We start from the raw sequence: 18,073 nt of genomic DNA, 5'->3' as shown, positions 1-18,073 counted from the left end.
TGTATGTATGTATGTATGTATGTATGTATGTATGTATGTATGTATGTATGTATGTATGTATGTATGTATGTTTGTATGTATGTATGTATGTATGTATGTATTCATATATGCATGCATGCATGCATGCATGTAAGTATGTATGTATGTATGTATGTATGTATGTATGTATGTATGTATGTATGTATGTATGTATGTATGTATGTATGTATGTATGTATGTATGTATGTATGTATGTATGTATGTATGTATGTATGTATGTATGTATGTATGTATGTATGTATGTATGTATGTATGTATGTATGTATGTATGTATGTATGTATGTATGTATGTATGAATGTATGTATGTATGTATGTATGTATGTATGTATGTATGTATGTATGTATGCATGCAGGCATGCATGCATGCATGCATGCATGTATGTATGTATGTATGTATGCATTTATTTGAATCATGTAAGTATTAAGCCAAGCTTCCGTATGACCGTTGTAGGGGGATATCTTATGTAAGGACACCTACCATACATACAATATGTAATGTTTATTTTAAACTGTACTATTTATTAAAATACTTAAAACTATATCAGTAGAACACCAGACTTAATAGTTCTCAAATAAGTTAAACGAAAAAATTCTAAACATGTATTTGCGAGTGCATTATTAGATGCTTGTAAGTGTATTTTTGATACACGTTCGTGTCGCTGGGTTTAATTTGTCTTCCCATATATATTGACTCTGCAAATTGCTGAATGTATTGATATTTATGTCAACATAATCGAGCGTAAACAAACTCATGTATTACTTTCTATGAACACATGAATAGTACTTAGGATTCAAGGCGTTTGGGTAAAATAATAACGGTTCAAATTAAGCTTTAATCAATCGTACATCACTTTAAAATGCAATTTATTTAGGTTTATGATTCAAAGCAATAAAACATATGTATCTATATCAGCACCTAATATTCTTCTCAATACTCCTGAACAATCAAATGTGATTTTTAGTACTTAATAGTGATTAAGTACAAAAAGTTTAAAACACAAACATAATTTATTTTACGATATATCAAACCAATCATAGTCATATAAAGAGCTATATTAAATTAGTTTTTCCCAAATCAGTGGACTTTTTGCGCGAAAATAGTCCCAAGTCCGAAATTGCATTTAAAAAAAAGGACAGGGCAAGGCCTGTTTTACTACATAACTTTAGTGAATTGTTTGCAGTGTTGGTGATAGAAGAAGCATACTATTATTAATTTACCTCATTTGTTTGTTTCTGTGAATACTGGTACTCCTAAAAAATTCCAATTACAACTTAAACGCGTCTCAGCATTTCATTCATTTTATGATATGTGTATCGTTATTTTTATTCAACTCCCCTTTGTAGAGGGCAGCATATAGCAGGTGCGTTCCTCTTTTGTTTCCAAAAATCCTGTCTAAGGCATAACTTTGCTATATATTGATCGATTTTGAAATAACTTAGTACAACTATGAACCATCAAGGTCACACTTATAGGTCAAATGTCATAATTGCTGTAAAACAGCTTCACAATTTCTGCCTCAGCCATACCTTTTCCATATATCAATGGTTTAAAAAAAAAGCAAATTAACAGAATCTTAAGAAAACCTGTCTTGTTTAACATTTGTCTATCTACAGAACTTTCTAGATCAAATTGGACCATACAACAGCTTGTCTAGATATAGCTTTGTTATTCATTATCAAATATTTAACTAATTTTGAAGAAGCGTTGGTAAACTGCATTGCGCCTGTACATCCATCAGTAGGTCAGTCATGGATGATATGTAAAGAACGCTTTCACATACCTCATCAGCAGCATCATTCCCGGGACCGGTATTGCCTTCATGAGAAATGAGGGACGAACAAGCGAACTGTTTCGGCGCCAGTATGAAATTGATCTGATTGTGTACTTGCCCGTTTGGAGCATGTCTGGTCACTGTTCTGGACTGTTGTCGTGGGTGCCGAATGTTGGCAAGGATGAGTTGGTGGTTTCTGGCGAATTGAAGAAATCGCAACCCTGTGAGATTGGTTTCTCAAAAGCCAAGTCAACTTACTGTCGCTGACCAGTATTAGTATGCCTCTGGTCTAACCTCGGCATTCCAGTCGCCTTGGAAATCAGTACGTCTTTCTTGGGAACTTTGACTATGTTGCGCTCGTATTATTCATAGAAGTGTGCAATATACTCATCTTCGTAGTCTGGTGTTGGTGCGTAGACCTGGTTGATGATAATTTGGTGATGTCCTGCTGATATACGGATGGAAATGAGTCGTCTGGAGACTAGGGTTCAACTGATGACGCAGTTGACTACCTTATTCTTTACTATGAAAGCATCCGCGTGTCGATGAATAGAATCCTCACTACTGGGCCATATCATGTGTCTTTCGTATGTTGATGTTTCTACGAAGCCTGCCCAGCCAAATTTGGCTAGTCCGATGATATCCAGACGGTAGCGCTTCAGCTCGTGCGTCAGTTCATGGACTTTGCATCAAGCATCAATCATTGAGTGATCTTACGTTCCATGTTCCTTTGGCTGCTCCCTATTTTGCCAACTTGATCGATGGATCAGCTCCAGTAGCCATCTTGTAGCATCCATCGTGTAGACTGACAGAGGAGTGTGCGGTCGTTGTTAATCCGGGCCCCGACCAACCCGGAAAAATTGTATGTTGTCTTGTCATCGTTATTTCCTTTCAGTGGGTTTGAAGCAATGTTGGCGGCATATCTAAGCGTCTTATTTCTTTTGTAGAAAATAGTTCCCTAAATATATTTCCGTAGTTTATTTATTCAAACAATGGATTAAATATTTTTCACAACTGTTTTATACACTAAATTAAATTTAAAGATTATATAATAAAATAGTCGGTAAGTATTTGAAAATAATTGAAGTGAACAATTCGCGGATGCTGAAATCAACCTTCATTATATGGGGCGCAATGTTGTTAATGCATTTTAGCAAGCGCCAGCTGTGGGTCTCACATAAACGCATAAAAGATACGCAGAGGATATATATAACGTTTACTATAGCTGTTATGTTTCGTAGCTGATGTTTGAGTGGTGATAACGCTCCCAGAAGACACAGGTGTGAATCCTAGCGACGACATATGTTTTTGTGTTACTGTTTTTCTTACTATTGAAATAAGTTAAGACTATTAAAAACATTATATATTTGTAAGCAATCATTTTAAATGACATTAACAAATGCGGACATCTGTGAACAATTCCCTTAAAAACGTGGATAGGAACGTGATTGTTATTAAATTATTGTAGTTCAACAACTTGTTTTATATATGCCATCTTTCCAATAAAAGTGTTCATAAGAGTTTCGGATAACTTTTTGCAAACTAGTTATATGTTTTTAACAAGGCTAATCTAGTCGTGTTTGATATGTCGAAAACATACTTGTGCAATGTATTTATTAATGGGATACGTTACTTTAAATAGCTTCAAGGAATAAATAATTGTCTTATTCTTACAGAAGTTTTTTTCAGGGCTGTAATATCGTTAAACTTTGTTAAAACTTTGTGACGGCAAACATTTAACATGCGATTTGGGGCGGAAAGAGAAGGGGTCTAATTAAAGTATTTCGAATTAAATATCTGAATTATGTTGCATATTATTTAAAATTGTTTGAATAATTTGAATAAGCATGAAAGCACAGAAAAAGCTTTGACCTTAGTTAAAGAGTGAAAAAATAGTTCAGTGTCGTAAATAATAATAATGGAATGATAATGTTATTTTACCAATAAGTACAACAATCTCAAAGAAGTCTGCAATAGTTATGAGAAATATGTACTCATCCTTTCATTAAAGAAACAATGGACTGATCACTGAACAATTTTTCTCAAAATTTGAACAAGAGCATACAAAAAACGTCCATCCAACCGAAATAACATTTATATCCAGACATTTATTTGCTCGCAAAATACTAAGTTCTTTTGATACAGGTTTCTGTTTTTTTCGATTTGTATAGCATAATTGGCAATATTTCATCACTTATAGTTTTACGTATTTGTAATTTTTTCCAAAAAGTTCCTTTTGATACCCTTTATATGTTCATTCAGTAAAACTATTATTTTTAGATTTGCTTCAGCAGAAACGTCCCTGTATCTTGCAAACAGCTTTTCAATGCCGTCTGCGCTTTGATTTATAATTGTAGGAGAGCGATATCATACAACGTTATGTATGATTGCAGATGGTTAGGAAACCGATGTTTTACAAACATTCTTTGCTATTATCAAATGTGTTTGGTATGCCTATTCAGAGAGCATAGTGATGATGGAGCAAATTTAAATTGTGTTTAAGAGTGGGGAAATTGATAGCTGTTTTAGGGCCAGGCCAATATGTCATTATTATTACAAAATCTCATGTTAATTGAGCTTGTTTTTCGATTAGGCCATATACTTATCATTTTTCATTGTGAAATCTGATGTCAGTTTTGTGTGAAAGCAATTGTAGCATTGTTCATTTTTTTTGGAAAATTTCTTAAATTTGCATATATTGGCCACAATATGTCAGGGAAGTTTTCGTTATGAATATGGTTTTATTTTAATCACCTTCCCATCTGAAACTATGCATATGCTGGACTCGAAAATGAGATCCTATTCCAAATATCTTCAGATAATTGTTATACGTTTAAAAACATTGCGATTGACTTTCTTAAATGTTGTATTGAAGGCCTTATTTATTTCCCAAAAACCTCTTGATTAATTGCAACAACATAATAATACAAAACATAATACAAACTTTACTTTGGTGACCTTCAACACAATTTCTTCAAATTAAGTTAATTCATTACAAGACATTGTCTCCAGGGAAAAGGCATTGTTATTTAAATTGTTATATTTACAAATTTAAACATCTTATTTCCAGCATAAATTACGTCAACATTATTTCGCTGTTTTTAAATCAGTATCAATTTACATTTTGACTCAATGATCGCAGGCGGCAATACTGAATGCTTGTGCAATACTTTAGATTCCAAGGCCTATCATATACAAAGGGTATACAGATGCTATAATTGATCTAATTTAGGAATCGGATTCTTGAAGTATAATGAACTAAATTTAAGAAGGATTTTATACGTGGCGTCATGCAAAGAAGGACCTCATAAACTTAGAAACACACCCTCATTGAATCAGTGGTAGGGGAGAATGGAAGTAAAAATGATTTCACGAAGAATCTTAACCAATGCTGTGTGTCTATTGCTACAACTTGTGATATTCAGACTTTTATTCTAGCGCATTTCCAACTCAGGTAACCAACTTAAATTATATTAATCCTTTATCTAAAACGGCACAGAGATGTTATATTTGGCAGAGAACATCGAATCGATTTGAAATTGACCCTGGCTGGCTTTTTTCCTTCCAGTAAAATTAAAATTGGCCTTCATATTGTTTGACTTTGGTGTGTGGGCAATAGGTTCTATCCGACAGAAAAAAGTATTTCTTCTGGAACAAAAATGTCATGGTCCATTGAATCAGCATCTAGCAAATTTATTTAAATCATTCCCATACACAAATTGACACAATCTGGCGGTTAATTGTTTTTGCTTATGTGTATAAAGACAACTGAAAACATAACTTATGTGTATACAGAAGTTACTGTCTACACTGCATGGATGTTATGTTATATTTAAACTTTAACTAAAAATACCTTTGACAAACTGCTGCTCTTAAACAACAAGGCCTAGAGGTTTGACATTTTGGTTGTAACATAATATAGTAATATGAATCTTCTTTTTTTAAATATTATCCTTGTGATCGGCATTAAATGGGCCCTGTCCTGCTGGTTCATTTGTTTCTCATTTTGTTATAAATATATGTGGGAAGTAAATAAAGATAACACATGAATGACAACAACATTTTTATCAGGGCATATCTTTTACAGGTCTGCAATATTTTTTTATTAAATCAGGTTCAAGTTTCTTTCCGGTCAATGGATGTTCAGCAAAGTTAATTGCATTGGACTCAGAAATACTCTAAAAAATAACAATCTTCCCGATTGTTGTGCAGGTGCATTTTTTTTAAATGCTTTCATATATTGCCATTAATTGCGTTCCCCGCCAAACGCGGAGGAATATATAAGTTGGCCTTTCCTTCCGTCAGTCAGTCCAGCCGTCCATTTGTCACACATTTATAGGACTATATCTCAGAAACTATATACGATATCAAAATGGAACTTCATAGGTGTATACATATCCATAAGAAGAGGTGCCATGCACAAAACCATAACCCTTCACTGTCTTTAATAAGAGCCATTGCCCTTTGTTTGTTTTTTGTATAATGATTTTTTTCAGAGCTATATATCAGATACAATGGACGATTTCAAAATGAAATGTCATGGGTATATTGATTTTTATGAGGAAAAGTGTCATTTTTTAGAACCATAACCCTTAACTTTCTTACTTTAAATAAGAGGTATTGCCCTTTTTTGTTTTTGTTGGATGAAACTTGTCAGGGCTATATCGCAGATATGACGCAACATTTCAACATGAAAGTTCATGTGTGTGTAGAAATGAAGGGGATGAAGTGCAAAGCACAATAACAATAACCCTGCACTTTCTTAACTAAGAGTTATCATCCTTTCATGTTTTCGTATGATGTAACTTTTCTAGGCTATAGCTCAAGATATACTACAATATTTCAACATGAAACTTCATGGGTATGTAGATATCAAAGAGGATAGTGGCAATTCATAAAAACAAATACCAGGCACTTAATTTTTACCTATTGAGAATAATGAATTTTCCTAATACTTAAAGGTTTGACACGATATCATGGGATATACACAGTTTCAAAACAAGTTTTTAGGGGGATATCAACTCATCAAATGTGCTAGATGTTGTATTTGAGTCTACCTCCATGACTTACAGTAGTTCTTCTTGAATGTTCTGAGCTATTATGGGTACATACGAACAACTCAGATTTATTCTAAATTAGACCGAATTCAATGTAACAGGAATAAGTGTCATATGTGTCTATAAGTTGATAAACAACTTCAAACCGAAAGCCGAAGTTTTTTATTTGCCGATTCGATCTATCTTACGGAGGTTCCGGAAAAGGTCGGTGTATTACGATTGGTTGATAGTACACAACATCTATCTCGCGGGGGATTCCGGAGATAATCGACATAATTATAGTTATAGGCTTTAGATTAACCTTGTTTATATTTTAGTCTAATTTAGTTCAATGTGAACATTACTGGATAATGCATGTATACCCTGTATACATATAATGAACATACTGGTGGTTTAAGTATACAGATTTGACTGAATAAACACATAAATGTTAAATATACAATCGATATAAATGATATTGTTTCCAAACTTCATTTTTGTCCACCGCAAAAGGCGGTGGTATGATGTTTTGGCGTGTTCCGTCCGTCAGTCTGTCAATCTGTCCGTCCATCTGTCTGTCAAAATTTTTTTGGTCACGGGATATAAATTCAACGAATGTGCTTGTTATGTATTTAAAGCACAAAATAAAACCAAAATGTAATGCAAGTATGAATCTACGTTTATACTTTTAAGTAACGGTTATATACCTACCAGTGTTTTTATGGCAATTTCGGGGCCGATAATTGGCCCCATTCCCGTAAAAAAAGAGTATATATTTTTTCCCAATTTTAGAAAAAATCCCCTCCAAAAATAAAAAAAAATCTAGAAAACACTGTCTAGAGATAAATATATCTCAAATATATTTCATTAACAACTAACAAAGTATATAACTATAATTAATATGATTTTGAATTAGTATAAATAGTTATATTAAATTAGTTTTTCCCAAATCATGGGACTTTTCACATGAATTGCATTGTTTCCCAAAATGGTCAGGAAAAGGCCTGATGTATCCATATTGTGTCAATATTTGTTGATAAAACATTCCAATTTTGCCCATTTTATTGATAAAAATGCTGAAATTTGTCATTTTATCGATTTAAAAAAAACACAACAACAGTTAGACTCAACATGGCTAGGAAAACTGAGATTGTCCATGATTGCTGAACTGTCTCAAACTAATGTCGAAAAAATCAATGATTTATATTTAAGAAAAAGGACAGTGACAATCAGCTGTGAATATAACATTCATACATACACATGTATTCATATAATAAATATCATTACATATAACAGAGTGTATTGTTAATTTTCCCCTTTTCCTAAAAAACGACGCGTTTTTCCCCTTTGGACAGGCCCCGCCACCATTCCCCTACAGGTAAAAAAAACACAATGTATACACACATTGTGTAAAATAATCTTAATTACAATATTGGCTTACATCCATGTTTATTTCACAGCATATTTTTCGATGTAATGTTACTGCAAACCTTTTTTCGAAAAATCGGTTTATCTAGAGTATGAGAACATTTAGACATTAATATCTTAATAGCCAAGTTTTGCATCATGTAACTTGATTCCACATTTAATTATGTAGAGTTGATGCAGACATTTAACCTTAAGATATTCAAAAAGTGGTTAAACAATCTCTATGTAGACAAAATGAGAACATATTTTGAGAAATGACTCATTATTACAAGTAAGCTGGGATGTAATTTTCCTCATACTTTTTATGAACGCCATTTAAATTCAAATCCAAATTCTGCGTATTGAAAAGCGCACATCCGTTTGTATAACCCTATGTAGATATGTGAAGAGTTATATGATGAATGCAGGTTTCTTACATCCCTAAATCTCTAGTTCGAAAATTACTGTATTAAGACAACAAGTAAGACAATACAAAATAGTTAAAATCATTTACTTTCAGGCTCGAGGCAAAACAAATGAAAATCTGCTTGAAAATTAGTTAGAATTTACAGAAAGTGTGTCTATATGATATCTGGGCTGAGTTCTATAATTAGTAAATGGTCATTTGAGTTTAAATACTAGATCAGTACATCAACTGGAAATACCTTTATAACACTTTAGAACGTCAGATATCTTGCGCAATCATCATGAAACTTGCAAAAGATTTTATTTCCTATTGATTGTATGTTGTTTTTGAAAATGGAACCAGACTTTGCAATAATTGTTTTCACCTTTAATCATGTTGCAATGTTCTATATCAGGAAACAAGTAGTCTACGTACAGTTGTCGTGTATTCCACTTCAACCATAAACGCCCTGCTGGTAACGCACGATTGGTCATTGTTGGCTCGGGAACTACTTAAATGTACCCCCGGTATTCTTAAGTATACTTCTATGTACCCCAGGTACCCCGGGTACGGAAAATATACTTTTGCAAGTTAATTTAGACTGAATCAGTGTTTTATTCCTGCCCAAAATCAGATGTCGTATAACGCGCTAAGGAATACGAAATACAATTCTCTTTGAACAAAACCTGCCACAATATGCATTTTTGAGTTTGAGTTTCGATAATATAGTGGTCATGTAAATAAATAATGCTATACATATGAGCATAATCAATTTGAACAATTAATAGCCCGCAACGACCAATTTATAATCCCGGGTACGCTTTAGTATAGGTTCGTATACTGACACAATTAAGTAGTATCCGAACCGACAATAACCAATCGAGCGCTGGTAATATCATCGATAATAATACTTTCGCTTTGAACTATATTCATGTTTTTCACATATCCTAGGTAGCAAATTGAATATTGCTATCCCACTTTCAGTTTCGATGAAGACATATTGACTTTCAAAGCGAACAATTAGTGCGCACCCATTTAAAAGAATTCGAATTCCACGAAGCGAAAAGTGTGTACGCTTCGTGGAAGAACGTGGTGGTTATATATAAATAACACTTGGTTACAGTGATCGACGATTGGAAAGCTACAGAGGTTAAGGCTTACAACTTCATTTCTGTGTGTTCGGATCTTGGAAAAGTAAAGGTATTTAATTAAATATTATTTTTTATGTCATATATATGAACGTATATCTCTGTTAAATATATGCAGTCGATGCACAATACTTGGTTTTGAAGCCATTTTACAAAATTTAAAATAATATTTGATTTTCTCAACAGCTTATTTTTGCGGATTATTTTACATAAGTAAAGTTCTACAAAATCACAACAATATTCACACATTCTAACTTTATTTTCATATATTGACGAATTACATTATGGCTGTTTGTGGTTACAGATAAACATAAAATACTTATTTTTATCGTGTTTACAAATTAGCATTAAACAGTACCGACATGCAGCTGTATATTTCAATAAGTAAAACAGTATCAATTAATAGAAACCAGGTGATCTGATTCGTTGGTATGTCTTACTGACATCCCTATAGGCTGGTCGTTACTGAAAATATATTAAGCTAGGTGGAATCATACTATTCAATTGATTTAGTTACCTGATATGTTTGAAGATAAACCTCCATAGGGTATTAAGTACAAATCCTTGTATAAATTATTAGTAATGCATAGTTTGTTTTAAGATACAATTGATATGTACACGTGTGTAAGCATAGAAAATCACCGCTGTTGTTCACAATTAAATGCAGTGACAGTGTAGTTGCAGTACTAAAAATTATAAATCGACGTTTTCTTAGACATCACACGTCATAGTGTCCCGTGATCAATAAAAATATAAACACATATAGCATACATAATCGTCTTGGATCAACAACCTTTGTTTCAACTTTGTGATACTTAACTTTAGGTACTTTTACTATTCAGTATTCGCCTATTCTCACTGTGGACTACTGATATTTCAAAGGAGCTATTTAGTATTTATTTAACATTATTATTAATAAATTTATTTAGTGAAACCATTTTTTCGTTTCCTCTAGTAATAACATTGCGTTAAGTATGTACATTGCATTTTAGTATTTAGAATAGTTTTTTTTATTTAGTAAAAACATTTTCACGTTTAATCTTGTTGTAACATCTCTTGCAAAAAATCGTACACGGTTGATGCTGATGACGATTTCCCATATGCACTCAAATTTCCCAACCTCACGTTGACGTAATTTTTACTTGAAACAATCGAAGTACTCGGAAAACTATTTCGTCTCTGCGCAGTATCGCTTGCCCATACAATATGATAACTTGCACGTCTGTACTTATGACCATCGATTACGGCTTACACTTATATAAAAAAAGATTCGGTATGATTAATTTCATCTAACAAAAATTTAAGCTGCATTTGTGTAAGCGCAAAGAATACTGATGCGGATGCCCTTTGCTGAATATTATTCCCGTCTGACTACAATGAACACTTTATGAATACGTATGTGAATGTTTCTGGTTTAATTTTACCGAAGGTCATATGTTATAACAATCACCGGGTAGATTTGTGTGCATTAAACGCTGATTCTTGCTTTGTTTTTTTAGAAGGACTATTCTCAGACTGACGAAATAGCGTTCTCATGTTTAGTTAAAATGCAATAATACTGCTAACCAAAAAGCGACTCTTAAAAATGACGTAGCCATGTGCTAAAAGTACATCTACGTTTTTTTGAAATTATCATTTGAAACTTATACAATTATAAAGTTAAATGATTCAATAATCGGTGTATACGGTTGTTTACGTTAACATTTGTGGCAACACGCAAATCGCTTATTTGTAATTTGCATATAATTATATACTAGTCTGAGTTAGTTATTGCGATAGTTATTTTTAATCCAACGGTTTGGAACCGGATTGTGACTTAACATTTTGTGTTTAATTCTTTTCTTGTTAGTATATTTGAGCTCTAAAGTTCCGATATGCTAATCTGTAAGTTTTACGTATGCAATGAAACTTTCAAAACAGAATAAACTCAGCGAACATGTGCCCTTTTAAACATCGACTGCACTATCATTAAATGTTCTCTAACTGCGTGCAGATACGTATGTACTACGCTTTCGTTTGGATTTTAAAGGCGGGGTTAGTACGGTTAACTGGCAATATGCTAAATGAGTTGAATAGGCGTGCACAGTAAATATCCGATGAAGTCGATCGTGTTTATAGATTACTCCGCACATCAACTATTGCATTTGGATTTAAGTTGACATTTATGAATACCCTTGGGTTTTACCTAAACTCGTTTTGCAAATACCAATACAACTATTAAAACACAAATAACAATATTTAATAAACATACTAACTACTGCTTCTATTACAACATATACTACTTCAAATACGACTATTACGCCTATTACATACAGTGCAACATCACAACAACAGCTGCAACAACAACTTCTACTTCTAAATCAATTCACAACAACGACACCAACTATGACTATTTCTGCTACTACTTTTACTACTACAACTACGAATACTTCTATTACTACTACTACTACTACTTCTACCTCTACTACTACTACGACGACGACTACTACTACTACTACTACTACTACTACTACTACTACTATTATTACTACTACTACTACTACTACTACTACTACTACTACTACTACTACTACTACTACTACTACTACTACTACTACTACTACTACTACTACTACTACTACTACTACTACTACTACTACAACAACTACTACTACTACTACTACTACTACTACTACTTCTACTACTACTACTACTACTACTACTACTACTACTACTACTGAACCTATTATTTTCTTCCCAGCAATGAACTTAAATCATGGCCGTTAATCACGCGCGCCACCTCTTTTTGAGATGCATTAATCAATGAGCCAATCGAACTTCTGAGGTGGCGCTCAGGCCCGTATGTTTCAAATTTTTTTTGATAATTATACAGGGAGATAAGGTTTTATATGTTTTTTTCAACATATTTTGCATTATTTTTAAAACCAGGCAATGTAGTGCGATACAGCGAGATTAATTCATCCAAAGATGTACATAAACCTACAATCACAACACATTTGAAAACGTGAGGACTTTATAAGTTGTTGCATGGTAGAATTCGTAAAAGCAAAACGATGTATTTTGCCTGCGTGGCGCTCGTGATTAACGGCCGTGATAAATGCAATTTATTTATTAAAGTACTCTTTCTTATACACATACCTTCATGAATTCTCAACAAAACAATAAACCATCTTTATAAGCTTTAAAGCTGTTTTCTTTGCCGGATTACTAAAATCTTATATTGCATTTTTCTGTGTTATATACTACCGTATATTACTGAGCAATAAATATGTTTAAATTCATGTCCAGTCTAGCAAACAGTCTGCACTAATTTAGTATATCAAGACTCATGCTTATGTAGCTTAACCTATTACGCGGGCATACTAATTAATGTCCGAACTAGTATCTAGTAAAACAACTACCGGAATTGAATACAGGTACTTAACATCTTTTACATGATAGAAGTCTAAATGAAGCAAAAGTAAATAATCATGGATGCATGTGCAATTAGCAGATAATGTTATTGTGAACTCGATTGGTTAATAATTGCGAAACAAACTTATTCTTATTGTTAATTCACATTTTAACAAATATAGTTCGAAGCATTTTCTTGTCGACTACGATATAATGAGATATTTTACTTATTTTTTGTTTTCAAATATCGTATTGTCTATATTTTTAATTAATTATGCGTCGGTCTGTAAATAATATTTTTAAGGGCAGTTCGAAGTCTTTAATAAAACTTAAAAATCATTTCATTCATAAAAATAACGCACGCAGTGGGGTCTACAAATGAAACATCTTGTGAAACCAAAACTAGTTACTTATAAACAACTGTTTAGTATTACAATTTAAGAATCAAAGACGGGTGGTTTTGTCCAATGTGTGGTGTGTTTTTAACACCTTTATCTTTTCTGGCGCTTAACTCGCATAATATGTAATGTGTTTCATACAGATCAAACGATTTAATCAGAAATGTGTTTATCTTGAAGAATGTCAAACCCAACAGAAATCGAGGATATCAACAATGATGAACAAGACGGCGACAATACAGAGACAATAATAGAAGAATATGTATCTGACGAATACGGTTTAGAGTGTGATGACTTTAGTACAGAGGATCAGGATCTACCAGATTCAGAAGATACAGACGAGACAGACTATACAGAAAATTAACAAGAGTATACCTTCGATTTATAACATGTTTTGGTAAATGGTTTGTATATTATATGATGTGGAAAATGGAGAAATTCAAAGTTGGGTTGCGATATTTAAGTCTGAAAATATTGTTCACAAATACGCAGTTGAATAGCAGCATTTAGTCGAATAATAAAGTGAGCTGTTTCTTGAAAAACATGTCATGCTTTGTTATTTGTCCATGTGTTTAATTTTATGTTATGATAGGCACTTTACCTTTATCCATTATTTTTACGAACACATATTGACCATTGTAACGTTCTCAAATGCGGATTTGACAGTGCATAATATTCAACTTGTGTTTGAATACTTTCAGAAAGATGACGACGACGACGACGATGACGTGAATTCCCAAACTAAAAAGAGTGATTTGTAACTATGGCTTAAAGTTGATTGTGCATAATGCGGGTGTCACGTTTTTTACATCAAACACCAGTGCTGTTATATTGCAATAAAACTTATTTATTTCCGAACTGAAAATATGATTGTGGTAAAAAATTAAAAGATTCAAATGTATGTAATGTACTTTAACATGCAAGAAGATTTAAATAAAAAACATTTATTGACCATGTGTTTTTGTTCTGCCTTATCGGTAAGTTGCACAATTTTGATCAGATCCTTTCGGATTTCAATATAGCCTTCGACAATTTAGACAATGCCTTTGTATTCAAGTGTTTTAGTGATATAGCTTCAGTAAAAACATAATAAATTGTATTAAACTGTTCTTCGGCAATGCGAAATAACGTATTACTAATAATAGCTTCTTCTAAGAACTGCTCCACATTAAAAGAAATGTTCGACAATGCAGACGAGTATCGCAGTATTTATGTATACTTTGCATATACATTTTATCAATACATATTGATACAAACATAAGTGGCATAAATTAATGAAATATAGAAACAGAATAGACTTTTTTGATGAAGACGCTTGTATTCAATCAAACGAGTCACACGACCGTTTTGAAAAACGTTGGATATTTTTGTTTAAATATCCGATTTAACATTTAACAGGACAAAATGTACCAGTTTGCGTTTAAGCTTCATAATTATGCAAAAGTTTCTGTATGAAATGAAACTATACCATGTAATGTAATCAATTAAATTTACCCACAATATTATTAACATCGGTAAAAATGGAATATTTCATGAATAGGCAAAATCACGGTATTTAAAACATTTTAATTATTAAACCTTGTGTATCCTCTAACAGTTGTTTAAAACCCTCATTGACATGTTATAACAAAATAAAGCAATGTCTTCAATTTTCGTATGGACGAAAACCCCAACACAATTGCCAGGCATTAAATAAACAAGAATATTACCAGGGGGTGGGGGTATCACGTGATAGTCAAAATGGCGACGGCTATACCGAGGCAGGTATCTTTCGCCATTTTATACCTTTAATTACGTGTATTATTTTTTTTAAACTAACGCTCATTTTTCAGCCATATCAGCAAGACATTTATTAGCGTTTATTTCGTATTAATATTCGCAATTCACTCAGACAATTTGCTCGGAGTAAAGTCGGTATATAAAGCGTATGTTAATACAAGCTAAACGCTAATCTCATTTTTACGGATATGGCTTGGAAGTGAGCGTCATTTAAAAATTAAACAAACATAATAAAGGGTATAAAATAACGAAACAAAACTGTATCGGCATGGACGTCGCTATCTTTGCTATCACGTTAATTTCCCATCAGATAACCAAATGCGAATTAAAAATGCTCGATTTTGAATTATTTTTAGATGTATCACAAGCTAGATCGGTAAAATGAATCATTCACGAAACAGATTTATAGATTATTATTTAATTATATACTTAGTAAATTTCACCGCATGGAGGAAACACTGTTTTCAAATGCAGTCTAAAGCGAGCAGAATATAAATGAAAATCAACATTTCGTCACTGTTTTTACAACAAATTCTAGAAGCATGGTCTAAAACTGCATTTAATTAAAATACAAATATAATTTCAAATAAAATAATAAAGGACAATTCGCATATTCAATGTAAAAATCGCATGTTCTTTTTGAAATAATGGCATGATGGAGGTATACAATTTTGTAGAACGTATGTATGATTTTCAAAATACACCTTGTATTCATGTTAACCAATTCAAGAATGATATGATAGAAACACAAATAATAGTTAAACCTTTTACTCACTCGTACAGAGCATTCCGGTCGAATGGAAACATATCTTTCTCTCGGACACATATCATATACAGAAACGGAATACGTTGTTGATAATATAACAAAACAAAGCAAAATACTATTCAAACATCTTATGAGCGCTAAATAAACCTATACAAATAAATTGTGTAATAAAAGGAAAAGAACTACTTAAACTACAAACCCAATCGACAAAACAAAATTGTTGTCAAGTCCCAACTCTTAAAGGGGTCTTTTTCACGTTTGGTTATATTGACAACAATTCAAACAAAATGTTTCAAATTCGCATGTTTTCGTTGTAGTTATGATATTCGTGAGAAAACAGTAATACTGAGTGCAACGCAAAACAATTGAATACTTTGGAGAGTTTAGCTGTTGTCGTTATATTGTGTGATACTACGAAGATTGCTTGTATAAAATATAAAATACATCGCTGATTATACCAGCACTTATAACCGAGTCGTCTAATCGATAAACTGTTACTACAGGGGTCAGTGATTGGAGCCCATTTGAGGGTTACTTTTTTTCTTTCTTTATTTGTATTCTAGTTGTTTTTACTGGAGCTTTTTTTTTAGATACAATATTTGTCAATGAAAAACATTTAATGGCTAACTTGAATATATAACACAATCTGTGACAAAGGCCCCTTTAATGTTGATAAAAAACTCCAGTATAAATACAGCACACACATAATACCAAATAATTCATGTATGATTAAATGTAAACTTGTAGAGTCTAAGATGTGAGATTACTGTTCAGAAGGTACCGATTCTACAAAAAATGTTTTGGAAATGCAACAAAATGCCACATTTATAGTCAGAAGTCACAATCAAATTCGTTTGGAACATAACACACAACTCACCTTCCCAGCAAACAAATGACGTCTTTTTATGGTTGTTAAGACGTTGTTCTGCGACGTCTTTATCATGTCTTGTTTTGTTTTTTTTAAAGGTTTTTGACGTCTATTCTCGACGTAAAAAGACGTCTTTTTATGTGAATTCTTTATCACGTCTTATTTTGGTTGTTTTAATAAGGTTTTTTGACGTCTTTTCTCGACGTAAAAAAGACGCCTTTTTGTGACGTCTTTATCACGTCTCATTTTAGTTGTTTTTGAAAGGTTTTTGACGTCTTTTCTCGACGTAAAAAGACGTCTTTTAATGTGACGTCTTTATCACGTCTTATTTTGGTTGTTTTTGAACGTTTTTTGACGTCTTGGTATTTGTAAAAAAATGCAAAGAGGTACAACAAGACTATTGTCAAGCAATAAAAGTTCTCTACCGGCTTCACCAGTGTCAAAAATGCCACCATTGTCAGAATATTTTTTTATTTGTTGTACCAGAATTGTTGACGTAGGAACAAAATGAAATGACGTGCATAATGTCCGTATTGCCCTCTATCCATGTTTCATGTTTCTTAAAAAATATTAAGAACTTTAAAAGTTATCGCAGGATCAAAGAAACCACCATTTTCAGCAGTATTTGTAGTCTATTTGTTGCCATAGCAACCACATTTTTTGACGTAGGAACGAAATGAAATGTCCATAATGCCATCTATTCATGTTTCCAATTTCATGAAAAAAATATTAAGAACTTTAAAGTTATCGCAGGATCCAGAAAAGTGTGACGGACGGACGGACAGACATACTGAGTGCAAACCATAAGTCTCCTCCGGTGAAACCGGTAGGGGACTAATTACCAAGTGGGAACGTAAATTGTAAATGTTTTAAAGAGTGCTATAAAGGATAATCTGAGATATGTTATGTGACAATGGACTATCCCAATAAAATTACAAATGAAATGTCAAGATGATTCTTTAAAATTAAGTATTTATATTTGTACATACATTAACTACATACTGGTCAAGTGTTAAACACAAAGGGCAATCACAATGGCATGATTGGTGGTCCGAGGCCA

The 18,073-nt window shown here is 32.7% G+C and overlaps 1 long non-coding RNA gene across 2 annotated transcripts; it reads left to right on the top strand.

Moving 5' to 3' along the window:
• The first annotated feature begins 9,705 nt into the window (after positions 1-9,705).
• On the top strand, positions 9,706-14,552 carry LOC127860558 (uncharacterized). 2 transcript variants are annotated; one of them, XR_008039841.1, is made up of 3 exons: positions 9,706-9,861; positions 13,781-13,969; positions 14,302-14,552. It is a non-coding gene; the product is annotated as an uncharacterized LOC127860558 (long non-coding RNA). The 2 variants fall into 2 exon arrangements; XR_008039842.1 differs by having other exon boundaries at positions 13,781-13,997.
• Positions 14,553-18,073: the final 3,521 nt, after the last annotated feature.

The sequence above is a fragment of the Dreissena polymorpha genome, chromosome 15 (genome assembly GCF_020536995.1).
Source record: "Dreissena polymorpha isolate Duluth1 chromosome 15, UMN_Dpol_1.0, whole genome shotgun sequence".
NCBI lineage: Eukaryota > Metazoa > Mollusca > Bivalvia > Myida > Dreissenidae > Dreissena > Dreissena polymorpha.
This window is presented reverse-complemented; position numbering and strand designations above follow the sequence as displayed.